This window comes from Pyxicephalus adspersus, chromosome 4 (assembly GCF_032062135.1).
Source record: "Pyxicephalus adspersus chromosome 4, UCB_Pads_2.0, whole genome shotgun sequence".
In the NCBI taxonomy this organism is placed as follows: Eukaryota; Metazoa; Chordata; class Amphibia; order Anura; family Pyxicephalidae; genus Pyxicephalus; species Pyxicephalus adspersus.
Genome location: NC_092861.1, coordinates 75,163,925 through 75,173,794, shown reverse-complemented (window position 1 = coordinate 75,173,794; position 9,870 = coordinate 75,163,925).

The following is a 9,870-nucleotide window of genomic DNA, read 5'->3' as shown; positions in this document are numbered from 1 at the left end:
TCCAAGGCTGCAGAGAATACACTTTCATCAGCGAAGCTGGGTGATCCAGCAAACCTGGAATGGATTTCTTCAAGAATGTTTGCCATTTGCTGGCAATCGTTTTGAATCCTGGACCATTCCAGGTTTACTGGATCACCCAGCTTCACTGATGAAAGTGTATCCCCTCCTGCCTTGGAGAGCTTTGTTAAATCAGCCCAAATGTGTTATATCTATGAAAGATCATTGCAGGTAATTTAAGGGCAGGAGTCTTAAGGTTTCCAGGTGGTAGCAGGAAAGATTGAGGTTTTTGTACATACAGAACTAAAGTTATTGTTTTAAAAGCGCTCCCCCTTTTATTAAGGTCGAGAAAGGGTCTATGGGGTTCTAAAAACAGGAGATGGGAGAACTGAGATATGTACTCTTGCCTTTGTCAGCACTACAGCCAAGGGCACTGAATTGAAGCCAATTAGCTATTAGTATGTACAAAGTGTAAAACTATCAGCAAAACATTTATTCCATTAGCATTTGAAATTGTTAAAGAGCAGTAGATAATTTCCAGGATTTATCAATTTGGTTATAACCATGGAGATTATTATAATCCCTAGTGATTATTTATGTGCTGAAATATTTTTGAAATTATTCCCATGCTCACATTAAATCTAGACTGCACACACATGCTGTATGCAAATCGCATTTTGTACTATAGTAAGTTAGAACTAATATTTTCATAGCACTTGCCATTTACAAGGCAGCATAATTTATGACAGGTTTTGTCCACAATGCATTGCGTTGAACTGAATGAAGCCGAAGAAAATGAAAAAAGAATTTGTTCTTGCCTCAACTAAGCAGAGATAAAGCAGTTTAGTCATTTCCAGACGAATATTTTTAAATAAAATTAAGGGTTTATGAAAGGTCAGAGTGTTGGTTAAAAGCACAAAGTGATTGATTTTGTTACTGTAAATTTTACACTGGAGACTGTTTATAAAAGAGAACACACAGCTAAAGGAATCTGAATTGGCACCAATGCATAGGCACTTGCTGTCCTTTGAAAGCCCAGGCAGCTGTAATCGTTGCTTTTGGCCATTAAGGTTGCATGACATAATAAAGCAGCAATCAGAATTTGTGGGATTGAGAAGGAACAAGATAAACTTTAAGTAAAACTACACTTGATTTTAAACCTATTTGGCTGATTTTATTCAGAGATAAAGAATTGATATATGGTTGATTCAATAAAAAAAATAAATAGACTGCTTTATCGTCTGACAATGCGTATGAACACTACACATCAGGCGTGACTTATTAAAGCTCTCAATGACTGGGGAGGATAGATTATCATGTGAAAACCTGGGTGATCCAGTCAACCTTGAATAGATTTCTTAAAAATCATTTGCTACTAGTTGGCAAATGTTTAGATCCTGGACCCGATGTAGGGCAACCTCTATCCATCTTTGAGTTGCTTTTTTATTTAGTTCCTCTATGACCACAAGCCTCTTCAACATTGGCTGTGCCTGAATAGAGAACACTCAGACTTGCATACAGATTCCTCCTAAAAGAAAAATAATAAATGCAACATAGGATACTCAAGGACACTCACTATCATGGATGATAGTAATTGTATTTTGCATCTAGGCATTCTTATGGTGTTCATTTTAATATGTTCTGACCTTAACACGCTCATACACTACAACCAGGAGAATAACACCATTTTCTATTTGGTGGCCAGAGGTCATTGATATATTATTGTGTTTTTTTCTTTTCAGTAAGTTTTGAATTTGAATTAATGTCACGATGGGTTACAGATAACAATCCAGGTAGTACAATGCTTACAAGATTGACAAGTAACCTTCTTTTAGTTAGGGTAGAAGGCCATTTTCTTTATTCAGTACTGTTTCCACCTTTTTCAGCACATTTGCCATTTCAGTACTTTTAATCTCATCAATGTGCCTTATTGCACATGCATGGCTCAGTGTACTGTATTAGAAAAAAACACTGATAGGCTGTAAGAGGAAACTTTACAGAAATTCCAGCCCGTCAGCACTTTACTTCCACTTTAATTAAGCCTAAATCTACATATATTTACATCTCCAAATCAAGGGCATTATCCTACCTGAACTAGCTGATACCATGGATTGATGCTAATCACATTAATATAGATTTGTCCTCATCCTACTCCAGGCTGATTTTCCATCTCATTTAGCTTCAGCTACCAAGATGCTTTCCTGAGCTTTTGTTTCCTGGCGCTGACTGCTGAAACTCCATTGACTTCTGTGCTTCTTGACCAAGAACTAGACACATATTTATCTACCCGTCATTGGTATTGGTAGATGAAGATAGGACACGGGAGTGATGAGTACAAAAGACTATATAAAACTGAGAATATGGTGTGATAAAAGTTCATTGAACTTTTTTGCTACTGACTAATATGAATGACCTGATGATCTATTGATACCTCTGATCTAAAGCAGATTATAAAACCAATCACTAAAATCTTGTCTAAACTTTACCAATATATGTCATTCCCGAATTTGTGTCCAATGTTTATATGCATCTTCTATTTAAAAAACTGATGCCAACATACGTTGGAAAGGCATGATCTGCCATTGTCAGTATCAGGAAATCTGCCTGGTACAATGATAATAAGCTGAACCCAGAGCATGTAGACTGCAGGGGAGGCTGGAAAAGAATAGAAGTACTGAGATGGAAAAAAACAGTACATAATGAAAGTAAAATAGATTGTTTGTGAAACACAGTTCTTAAGCAATGAAAATGTTATTTAGTTATGATTTAGGTATACTTTATTTGTTTTGGTAATGCATTCTACCTGAAAGTTACCATCAGTGAATGTACATCTTTATTAATTTAGAAATTTAGTCTATTGCTGGCTGGTAGACTTTCATTACAAAAGCGGTCTACCAGCAATGATTTTATAGAATATACCGTGAGCCACACATAGGCATCTCAATGCACATTCTAGGCATGCCTTGGTGCAAATTAAGATGGCCAAAGAAGTCCAAAGAGAAAGATGAAAAGGAATCTGCCAACTAGGGGCCTTGGATTATTATTAGGGAGCTAAGTTAAAGTTCACTTTACTCTATTTTGTGCAGTTTAATTTGCAATAATAATAATGATAATGAATGCCACTACTGTGCTGCTGTAATATATGGTGATCATTTTTTTAAATTAGTAGTATAGTATAATTGTTTGATTCTAATAATAATAATTGCTCTACCTGATTAGTCACTAAGTAAGCAACGTTTTGATATTAAAAAGTTTCTTTTGTATATAAAATTCTGATTTATTGATTTGATACTGAGGTATATCAGAAGAATGATTTTATATTCATTATCTCTTGGAACATTAGTTGTCTGGTCTTAGCTATTTTAAAATCAATGGTATACAGCTATTGCAGGTGTAAAGTTCTTGTTCTTATTTTAAAAGAAAGTAAAGATTCATTACTTTGTGGTTTGTATCGACCAGGTTCACAGTAATCTTTTGATATATAGATTTTTTAATAATTACTGTATATTGTTTATGCACATTTCTGCATGAGAAAATTCACCAAGACAAGAGGACTGTTGAAGCTAAAAATTGGAATGTCTAGTATTTACCCGCTTAGATCCCAGGTGCTGTATTGAAATAACATCTTTTCAAACATCATGTCTCAGCGTCTTGGCGGCCTATAGGACTGTCTATGTGAACTGGGAGCTAGTGCTAAGGAACTGTTTCTGATTATGCTACACAGCGCTCTATAGGAGCAGGTAATGTAAACCCAGTGCTTGTTCCTTATGTTCACAGAGTGAATGATGTGATGTTATGGGACACCTACTAACCTGATGGCAGCTAGGGACACCTACTAACTATTTCTGTTTATGTAGTTATACATTGTGACCATAAAAGCAATCCTCAAACATACAATTTACACTATTTATTGTTCATGCTAGAGTAGCATACAAAGGAATCAACAGAAAAGATGCCATAAAAGTTTACAAAAATAATTACCATATTCAGTTTAGTAGACTTGGAAGCATGATTCTAAATTCCAAGTGAATATGCTTTCAGCACATAAGGTGTGACCAATCAAAGTTTCCCAAAACATATTCACAATTTTTTTTTCAATGGCTTTTATTAGGGTTTTCCTCCCAAAACTTATAAATAAAGAAATCTCTGAGTTTTTGTTGTTATACTTAGCCCTTGGAAGGTATCTGTCAGGTGACTATTATCATATTTCCTTTACATTATCATTATGTAATATATCTATCTAAATGTATATATATGTTGATTTATATGTTGTCTCTTAGTTAGCATTCTGCTTAGATACTATAGGGAGGCCTGCAGCAGGGGACTGAGCATAGGGCCGGCATGAGTGGGTGTTTGGGCAGCCCCCCCCCCCCTCCTTTCCTGTTAGATAGGTCATTCAGGGGCTAACGTGTGAGAAGGAGTTTAAGGGGTGGGATTAACTAGAGGTCTGGTCGGAAGTTAAGGGGAGGAGGATAGAAAGGTTTAAGTAAGAGGGCACGTTGGAAGTGAGGGACAGTTTTTTCTGCAAAGGAAAATTAGATAGGTCTGCATCATGGAGTCTTGTGACGCCTTGATGGCTCAGCTTAGGGCTGCAGCGGCCTCACCAGGTGAGGCCTGGTTGCAGGAGAGGGTGGCAGAAGTTATTGGGGAGGCTACTAGTGGGCCTCAGGTAGCTAGATTAGGGGGGCTACAGCCTCGGAGGCATAGGCCTCGGGTGCGCTTGAGCCCAGAGCCCTTTACCAGAGCTCAGCGTCACAGTGGGAGCCCCCAGAGGGACCCTCCTACCATGCAAGCTGGGCAACGCTTGGTCCAGGCCGGGCAGAGGGTAGGGAGGAATCCCCTTCGTCGGCGGAGCTCTGGTGAGGGGGTTGCGGCTGCGGGGGCTGGGATGCAACGGAACAGTTGGCGGACGGCGACGGGGATGCCGCCAGAGGTGAGGTTTATGTCTGCTTCGAGGGACCCCTGGGAGCCCACCTGCAGGAAGAATGGGCGAGCGCATTTTAAAAGGTGAATACGTCGACGTTTTCCCCCTTTTACCTTTGGAGCGTTTTAATGTGGATAAACAGGTGGGGCGCAAGGAGGAAAGCGAACAGCGCAGATACCGTTTGATCCCGCGCATGTTTTTTAACTGGTTGCAGGCTTTCAGTATATTGGAGAGTGTTTTGGGGGAGTGGCAACCTGGGTTGTGTGCAAGTTTGTTTTGCTACCTTGATACTATCAGGGAAGCGTACAAGCGTGGCTGTGGTATGACGAGCAATTTCGTCAGCGCAAAGCAGTGCGACCTTCCCTGAGGTGGGATCATAAGGACATAGGTCTTTGGATGTGGATTATGTCTTTCGGGAGGTTGGGGGGTGTGCAGTTTTTTCAGGGGGGGCGGGTGGGCCACAAGGATGGGCGTCGCCGGCCGGAAAGAAAAAAGGAATTTGTTGGTTGTAAATGAAGGGTCTTGCAAGTTCGGGCGAACCTGCCGTTTCCGCCATGAATGCTCAGGGTGTGGAGGGAACCATGGACTGGCGAGGTGTTCAAGCATGGAACGGGCAAAGGAGGTGACGGTAGTGGAAAAGGGCAGGACTCCGGTGATAATCGCAAGGATGCGCCCTTTCCTCGGTAGGTATCCCAATAGAGCGGCGGCACAGATGTTGGAGGCTGGTTTTTCGGAAGGGTTTCGCATCCCTTGCACCTTGGCAGCGATCCCGGCGGAACCCAAGAATTTGAAGTCAGCTCTGAACTACCCGGCGGTGGTTTCCGAAAAATTGGCTAAGGAGGTGAGTTTGGGTAGGATGAGTGGGCCCTTTCGGGAACCGCCGCTAGAAGGTTTGGTGATTTCTCCGTTGGGCCTGGTGCCCAAGAAGGAGCCGGGTAAGTTCAGGATGATACACCATTTATCGTTCCAGCCGGGAGGATCGGTGAATGATGGCATTGATCCTGAATTACGCTCAGTGGCTTACACCTCTCTGGATGTGGCGATCAAGTGGGTGAGGCGCTATGGAAAGGGGGCGCTGATGGCTAAAGCGGACATAGAGGCCGCTTTTCGCTTGCTGCCGGTACATCCGGCGGACGCTTGTTTTCTGGGTTGTAAGTGGCAGGGGGAGTATTTTGTGGACAGGTGCTTGCCCATGGGATGTTCCATCTCCTGCTCAATGTTTGAAATGTTTAGTTCATTTCTGGAATGGGTGGTTAGAACAGTAGCGGGTGTGGATTCGGTTATTCACTACCTAGATGATTTTTTGCTGTTTGGGCCTGCGGGAGGATCGGTTTGCAGGGTGTTACTGGGGACATTGCAACATGTGGCTGAGAGGGTTGGGTTGGTGCTCGCGGAGGACGGAAGGTCCAGGGACTACCATTATCTTATCATGGAAAGTAGGTTGCCTCTGGATAAACTGGTGGCTCTGCGGGAGGAGGTGGTGGCAGCTAGTGGACACAAGAAGATGAGGCTGCTGGAGGTGAAGTCTTTGTTAGGTAAGTTGAATTTTGCGTGTAGTGTGGTCAAGATGGGTAGGATTTTTTGCAGGCCGTTGGCGGCGGCCACAGCGGGGGTTAGGAGGCTGGGACATTTTGTGCGCTTGTCAAAGGATATGCGGGCAGACTTGCAGGTGTGGAAGGTCTTCCAGGAATCCTTCAATGGGAAGGCTATGTGGCTGGAGGGGCAAGTGTCGCTAATTGTTTTTGTAGCTATTTACCGATGCGGCGGGCTCCACCGGTTTTGGTGCGTATTTTGAAGGTAAATGGTGCGTGGGGGAGTGGCCACAAGAGTGGGTGGCTGCTGAGCTGGTGAGGAACCTGGTGGTGTTGGAACTGTTCCATATAGTAGTGGCAGTTGAATTGTGAGGAGAGGCTCTGGCGGACAAGAAGGTGAGATTCTATTGTGATAACCTGGGTGTAGTGCAGGCCATTAATAGCCTATCTGTTTCGTCTGTTTTGCGGCGTCTGGTGCTGAAATGTCTGCAGCATAAAATTTATTTGTTTGCGAGTCACATTCCAGGGGTGCGCAATGTCATAGCTGATGCCTTGTCTCGTTTTCAGTGGGACAGGTTTCGCATGTTGGCGCCGGGAGCAGATCAGCAAGGGGAACACTGTCCGGAGGAATTGTGGAAGCTTGCACTGGACTAATTGGTAATATGATTTGGAGGTCGGTGAGTGAGCAGAGACGCGGGGCTTATTCGGCAGTTTGGTTAGAATGGGAACAGTTATGAGAGCAATTGGGGGGGTGGAGGTCAGAGGTGGAGCCGGTTCATTTACTGCTGTTTTGGTTGGCTCAGGACTTCACAAAAGGGGTGTCGGTGGCGGCCATCAATAAGAAATTAGCCGGGATGGCCTTTTATTGTAAATTAAAAGGGGGCAGGATTTTACGAAAACATTTGTGGTAAGGCAGGCGGTTAAGGGTTACCGGAAGGGGAGGCAGACGGCCGATCTCAGAAGACGGGTATCACTGGAGCTGTTGGGGGATTTGTTGCCGGTGTTGGGGAGAGTGTGCACAGGTGGTTACGAGAGATTGCTGTTTAGGGCGGCTTTTGTCTTGGCATTCTTTGGGGCTATGAGAATTGGGGAGTTAGTCAGTCCGGCCAGGCATAAGGCCGGGGGCGTGATGTTCCAGGATGTGACATGGGCACAGGGGGAGGTAAGTTTACTTATACGGCAATCAAAAACTGATCAAGCGGGTTAAGGTTTTAGGGTGCGGCTTTTCAGGATGGAAGGGTCCCAGGTCTGCCCGGTCTCCGTGGTGGGGGATTTTCTTAGGGTCAGGCCACACGTGGAGGGTCCGCTGTTAATTCATGAGGATGGGGCCTGCTTGTCCCGTTTTCAGTTTATAGCAGTGTTCAGAAAATGCTTGGGGTTCATGGGAAAGGACCCTGGGGTCTACTCGTCTCATTCCTTTCGGATTGGGGTGGCCACGGAAGCCGCTAGATGAGGATTGGGGGAAAAGATAATCCAACGGATTGGCCGCTGGGAATCCAGGCGTTTTCAATTGTACGTGCGGCCTCACCTGTTGTGAGGTGGCACGGGCGGGGATATTGGTGGCTGTTTTATGTTTATTTTGTGTTCTAGGTGCACGTCTGTGCTTGGTTTGGATTTTGGGACATTCTTTTGTCTGGTGGGGCGCCAAGCGGGCGGAAGTTTGAACAGACGGATGGCAATTGGGGTTCCCCAGAGAAGTGGCTACGGTGCGTTGGCTTGGTATTCCCGGGATGTTGTGGAGTAGGTTGTGCCGCAGGTCCATGCGGGAGTTAATCAGCGATGTCAAGTTGGATTATCTGAGGTTACAGGTGGAGTTCCCGGGGCTGGTGATTGTGTGATCGGATATGGTGGCTAGAGCTGCATGGGGGGGAGCACATTCAGTGGACAGGGTGAATAAGGCAAGGATAAAAATTAACAAAGAGGTGGGCAGGTTTGTGGCCCGGAATGGAAGATTGGTGGTTCGCCATAGAGAATTGGAGGAGGACACCAGTAAGTTCTTGCGGCAGGATGGAGTGCATTTAAATGCAGTGGGCATTGATATGTGAGTTCCTGGGATTGCAGGATGGCATGCAGGGAGCTTTTCGGGTGTGGAGGGGCACTCAGGCATGAGGTTTCCCGCCTGAAGCGCTGTGGCGGTTGGGGTTTAGGAGGGTAAGAGTCCTGTTGGTAATTGGGAAGGGCAACCCATTGGTAGGGTGCCCATTTAAATGGTACTATGGTGGGGCCCCTGAGGCGGTGCTGGGCGGCTGTTATGCAAGCGGGTGTGGACCCACTGTGCCACAGACTGGGTATACTCCAGAGGGGTGTGACTTCGCTAGAGCCTCTGATGGTGAGGATAGGCTTGGGCTGCGGGGTAGCTGCCAGGTGCCACTCCAGAGCAATCCCCAGGCCAGTGGCAGCTGACCACAGGAGTCAGGAAACCCGGTGCAAGCACCGAGGGGCTTGCGTGGCCAAGAAGTCCAGAAACAATGATCCAAGGTCAGGTCAGGCGGCAATCAGGCAAGGTGCAAAAACGTAATCTGAGGTCAGGGTCAGGCAGCAAACAGGCAGAGTCCAAAAACGTAAGCAAAGTCGGGTACACAGCAAAGCAAAACAGAGAAAACACCTTAGCAAAGTTACACAGGGTAAACCAGAGATTGCTCAGGCAACTTCCTGTAGTAGGAGGTGCCTTTAAGTACCTGCAGGAAACCAGCTGTAGAAACCAGAGGGCGTGTGTGTGTGTGTTACCTTATAGATTAGGAGAGACACACCCACGCCAGCTCACACACCAGAGCAAGTCTCAGCATGAAGGAAACACAGGCATGGAACATAGGTAGTGGGTTACCTGAAAGATAGGACCCGGCGCCCATGCCTGCGATTAGAAGCAGCGGCGCCGGCACGACCTGCAGTGCTAACAGCGGCTAGGGGCCAGTGTATGGTTAAAACAATTTTTGGTGGAACGGACTTTACCTTTTTTCCTAGACCTGCAGCTTGGTGGAGTAGACCGGAGTTGGTTGTCAGTTATAGGGCAATTGGGCACAGTGAAAATGGGGTTGTGTTATAGTTTGATTGGTTGGAAAAGGTTTATATTAATAAAAATGTAAAGTATATGTAAACAGTATACTAATGGTATATGTCTTTATATATGTTAATTTATGTTAATGGAGATAATATTTATATGTTATGTAAATATGGTTGTAATTAATGGGTATTTATGGTTATTTATTGTTATTTAAGTTGTTTGTTAATAAATGGCTGCTTGCCAGCAATTTAAACCCAAGGAAGGTGTCTGTGCATTTTTGGGGGGAGGGGTATTGGCTGGTAGGCAATAGTGAAGAAAGTGCGGGAAAAGTTAAATGGTAAGTGTTGTGCAGGACATGTTTTTAGTTATTGGTAAAACTTGGTTGGGGTTGTCTCTAAGGGGTTGGGGGCGGGAGA